Consider the following 5,803-nt stretch of genomic DNA (forward strand, 5'->3'; position numbering starts at 1 on the left):
AAGCCGTAAGGGGTCCCTCCAGGATTCTGTATATCCCCAGTGAGCGCGGGTACCCATTGTGATGTGAGATATAGCCTGATGAGCTGGTATTATTCTGAAATATTGCCCGAGGGGCGAATTTGTTGACATTGTGCTTGAGGGGTGAACCTTTATGTGCTTATCTTCCATATTGCATGTCATTTACCTGCTTAATTGTTAAAAAGGCCTTTTATGAAGTTTAAACTGAACTAAAGTGATTTTTACATATCTTTACCGATTCACTATTTTACTGGCTTTTTACTGCTTCATTATAGCCTGTAATGTGCCTTACGTGACTTCTTGCTTTCAAGATTTATTTATGATTATTACTCACTGAGTTGGAGTACTCACTTTACTCCCTGCACCCTATGTGCAGATTTAGGCGTTGCTGATCTTGCTAGCGAGAGTTAAGAGCTCCCCGCAGACTTCGGAGTTCACGAGGTAGCTGCTTGGCGTCCGCAGTCCCGTATTTCTCCCCCCTTATCTTATTTATTTTCCCTTATTAGTGGTTTTGTAATAGCTTTGAAAACTTTTCAGACGTGTTAGAATTGGTAGATGCTCGTGACTAGTGACACCCCGGTATCGGGCTATGTTGGGTTTATTTTTCGTAACCTGTTCTGTTAACTGCTTACTTTTGGATTATTTATTATGGTTTAGACTTAATTCTTATTGTTAATTGTTTAAAACTATAATGGGGAAGTGTCGGCTGGCCTTGTCTTCACGAGAGGCGCTATCATGACCGGGCCGGGTTTAGGGTCGTGACAAGTTGGTATGAGAGCCTAGGTTACATAGGTCTCACGAGTCATGAGCAGGTTTAGTAGAGTCTCGCGGATCGGTACAGAGACGTCTGTATTTATCCTCGAAAGGCTGTAGAACCTTTAAGAAAACTTCATATTCTTGAAATTCTTTTCGTGTGACTTTGTTGATCCGAGTACTAAACTTCTACTATTCTATTCTCTCACAGATGGTGAGGACACGTGCTACCGGTCAGGATGGACGACCACCAGTACCACTAGTTGTGGCCACTAGAGGCCGAGGACGCGGTCGTGGTTGCCGTAAGGGTAGGGGTGTCGCCCGCATAGCAGCTAGGGCAGCACCTGCAAATCCACCAGCCACCCCAGTTCTGGATCAGGTCCTAGTAGTGGACACTCCAGCGACACCAACTCAGGCACCAGCTGTGCCCATTGTGATTCCTGGTCTTCAGGATGCCTTGGCTCAAATTCTATCAGTTTCACTGGCCTAGCTCAGGCGGTTTCAGTTACTACAGTCGCGGCTACTTCTCAGGCCGGGGGAGGCACTCAGACTCCCACCGCTTGCACACCTAAGCAGGCCGTGAAGGGACTTGAGATGCTGGGGTCATATCCAGCCCAGCCGGTTGCAACCGCTCAAGACTATGTAGTTTCTGCCACGCCAGAGGATGAGCAACGTAGGTTGGAGAGGTTTGGTAGATTTCAGCCTCTGACCTTCAGTGGTGCAGAGGGTGAGGATGCCCAGGGCTTCTTGGATAAGTGTTAGAGGATGCTTCGGACAGCGGGTATTCTGGAGACCAGCAGGGTCGCTTTCACTACTTATCAGTTTTCTAGAGCTTCCTTCACTTGGTGGGAGACTTTTGAGAGGCGTAGGCCTGTTGGTGCAGCACCCTTACCTGATAGCAGTTCTCTGTTCTCTTTCTAGAGAAGTATGTGCCGCAGTCTTGCAGAGAGGAGCTACAAGGTAGTTTGAGTGGTTGCGTCAGGGAGAGATAACTGTGATGCAGTATGAAATGAGGTTCTCCAAGTTAGCTCGTCATGCTGGTTGGTTCCGACAGATAGAGAGAGGATTAGGAGGTCTGTTGATGGCCTCACTTATCATCTTCATATTCTCATGACCAGGGAGAGGGTGATTGGTGCTACCTTTGAGGAGGTTGTAGATATTGCTCGGGAGATTGAGTCTGTTCGTCGCTAGGAGCGAGGAGAGGAGGCCAAGTGGCCTCAAGGATCTGGTAGTTATAGTGGTGCTCCTTCGAGAGGTCAGTTTCAGCATGGCAGAGGCCGTCCCTTTAGGCATGCTCAACCAACTTGCCAGGTTATCATGGGGCATCATCGGGTCATGGTTCTCACAGTTCTCATCAGGGCCAGTCATCACTTAGTGCCCTTCCAGCTCAGAGTTCATCCCGGGCTCTTCTATGCCAGGTGCATCTACTAGTCTCTCAGATGCTAGGAGTTCCCTTCATTCCCCTTCTTTAGCACCTAGGAGTTGTTATGAGTGTGGAGAGATGGGTCATATATGGAGGCAGTGCCCTCGTCGTCTTATGGGTCCATCTCAGCAGAGGGGTCAATCATCTACTTCAGCGCTAGTTACTTCACCACCACCCGCCCAACGAGCTAGGGGTGGAGGTCAGTCAGCTAGGGGTTGCCCTAGAGGGGGAGGTCGCTCAGGTAGCGGTGAGGCCCATTTCTATGCACTTCCAGCTAGACCCGATGTATTGATTCCGATGTTGTTATTGCAGGAATTGTTTCAGTCTATCACAGAGATGCCTCTGTATTATTTGATCCCGATTCCACCTTTTCTTATGTGTCATCATACTTTGCTGGTTATTTGGGTACGCCCCGCTAGTCTCTTGCTTCACCTGTTCATGTATCTACCCCGGTGGGTGATACTGTTTTGTAAACCGCGTGTACCGGTCGTGTGTGGTGACTATTGGGGGTCTGGAGACCCGAGTGGATATTTTATTATTATGTATGGTGGATTTCGATGTCATTTTGGGCATGGATTGGTTATCTCTGTGTCATGCTCTTTTGGACTGTCATGCTAAGATAGTCACGTTAGCTATACCAGGTGTGCCACGGATTGAGTGGCAAGGTGTGACTGATTATATTCCCACTAGGGTAATCTCATTCTTGAAAGCCCAACGTATGGTTGGGAAGAGTTGTCTTTTGTATCTAGCCTTTGTGAGGGATGTCGGTGCAGAGACTCCCACTATTGATTCTGTTCCAGTTGTGAGGGATTTTCCCGATTTCTTTCCTACAAACCTACCGGTCATGCCACCGGACAGGGATGTTGATTTTGGTATTGACCTGGTGTTGGGCACTCAGCCCATTTCTATTCCGTCGTATTGTATGGCACCAGCAGAGTTGAAGGAGTTAAATGAGCAGCTTCAAGAACTCTTGGATAAGGGGTTCATTCGGGATAGTGTGTCACCTTAGGGTGCGCTGGTTCTATTTGTAAAGAAAAAGGATGTCACCATGAGGATGCACATTGATTATAGGCAATTGAACAAAGTAACAGTTAAGAAAAAGTATCATTTGCCTCGCATTGATGATTTATTCGACCAACTTCAGGGAGCGAGAGTGTTCTCCAAGATTGATCTGTGTTCAGGTTTTCACCAGTTGAAGGTTAGGGACTCGGATATCCTAAAGACAGCTTTCATGACCCGATATGGTCATTATGAGTTCTTGGTGATGTCTTTTGAGCTGACCAATTCCCCAATAGCATTCACACATTTGATGAACAACGTGTCCGGCCTTATCTCGACTCATTTGTCATAGTCTTCATTGATGATATTCTGGTGTATTCACGTAGTTAGGAGGAGCACTCAGAGCATTTGAGAGTTGTGTTACAGAGATTGATGGAGGAGAAGCTTTATGCAAAATTCTCTAACTGTGAGTTTTGGTTCAGTTTTGTGGCTTTCTTGGGGCACGTGGTGTCCACTGAGGGTATTCAGGTTGATCCGAAGAAGATAAAGGTGGTTCAGAGTTGGCCCAGACCGTCCTTAGCCATAGAGATTTGCAGCTTTCTTGGTTTGGTAGGTTATTATCGCCGATTTGTTCAGGGATTCTTGTCTATCGCATCGCCCTTGACCAAGTTGACTCATAAGTGTGCTTCATTTGTATGGTCAGATGAGTGTGAGGAGAGCTTTCAAAAGCTCAAGACAGCCTTGACCACAGCTCTAGTGTTAGTTTTGCCATCAACTTCAGGTTCATATACCGTGTATTGTGATGCTTTGAGAGTTGGTATTGGTATTGTGTTGATGTAGGAGGATAGAGTTATTGTTTATGCTTCTCGTCAGTTTAAACCCCTTGAGAAGAATTACCCCGTTCATGATTTGGAGTTGGCTGCCATAGTTCACACCTTGAATATTTGGAGGCATTACTTGTATGGTGTGTGTTGTGAGGTGTTTACTGATCATCGTAGCCTCTAGCACTTGTTCAAGTAGAAGTATCTTAATTTGAGGCAGCGGAGATAGTTGGAGTTACTAAAGGATTATGATATTACTATTCTGTACCATCCGAGAAAGGACAATGTGGTGACCAATGCCTTGAGCCGAAAGGCAATGAGTATGGGTAGTTTGGCATATATTCCAGTTGGGGAGAGGCCTCTTGCAGTTAATGTTCAGGCCTTGGCCAATCAGTTCGTGAGGTTAGATATTTCGGAGCCCAGTCGGGTATTGGCTTGTGTGGTTTCTCGGTTTTCCTTATATGATCGCATCAGAGAGCGCCAGTATGATGATTCTCAGTTACTTGTCCTCAAGGACGGAGTTCAACACGATGATTCCAGAGATGTGACCATTGGTGATGGTGGGGTGTTGAGGATGCAGGGCCGGATATGTGTGCCCAATGTGGATGGGCTTCGGGAGTTGATTCTGGAGGAGGCCCATAGCTCGCGGTATTCCATTCATCCGGGTGCCGCAAAGATGTATCAGGATTTGAGGCAACATTATTGGTGGAGAAGAATGAAGAAAGACATTGTGGGATTTGTAGCCCGGTGTCTCAATTGTCAACAGGTGAAATATGAGCATCAGAGACCGGGTGGCTTGCTTCAGTGGATGGATTTTTCAGAGTGGAAGTGGGAGCGGATCACTATGGACTTTGTAGTTGGGCTCCTACGGACTTTGAGGAAGTTTGATGCTATTTGGGTGATAATAGATCGGCTGACCAAGTCCGTGCACTTCATTCCTATGCGTACTACCTATTCTTCAGAGCGGTTGGCAGAGCTTTATATCCGGGAGATTGTTCGTTTGCATAGTCTCCCAGTTTCCATCATTTTAGATAGGGGCACTCAGTTTACTTTATAGTTTTGGAGGTCGGTGCAGCGAGAGTTGGTATTCAGGTTGAGTTGAGCAGAGCTTTTCACCCTCAGACGGACGGGCAGTCCGAGCATACTATTCAGATATTGGAGGACATGTTGTGTGCTTGTGTCATTGATGTCGGAGGATCATGGGATCAATTTCTATTGCTTGCAGAGTTTGCTTATAACAACAACTACCAGTCGAGTATTCAGATGGCTCCATATGAGGCTTTGTATGAGAGGCAGTGTAGATCTCCAGTTGGTTGGTTTGAACCGGGTAAGGCTAGGCTATTTGGGACAGACTTGGTGCAGGATGCTTTAGAAAAGGTGAAGGTGATTCAGGAGAGGCTTCGTACAGTGCAGTAGAGGCAAAAGAGTTATGCCGACCAGAAGGTTCGGGATGTGTCCGACATGGTTGGTGAGAAGGTTCTGTTGAAGGTTTCACCCATGAAGGGTGTTATGAGGTTTGAGAAGAAGGGTAAATTGAGTCCTCGGTTCATTAGACCTTTTGAGGTGCTTTGGAGGATATGGGAGCTGGCTTATGAGCTTGCTTTGCCACCCAACTTGTCGAGTGTGCATCCAGTATTTCATGTTTCTATGCTTCAGAAGTATATTGGCGATCTGTCTCATGTTTTGGATTTCAGCACGGTTCGGTTGGATGATAGTTTGACCTATGATGTGGAGCCAATAGATATTTTGGAGCGTCAGGTTCGAAAGTTGAGATCAAAAGATATAACTT

Source organism: Nicotiana tabacum, chromosome 11, assembly GCF_000715075.1.
Source record: "Nicotiana tabacum cultivar K326 chromosome 11, ASM71507v2, whole genome shotgun sequence".
NCBI classification, from domain to species: Eukaryota; Viridiplantae; Streptophyta; class Magnoliopsida; order Solanales; family Solanaceae; genus Nicotiana; species Nicotiana tabacum.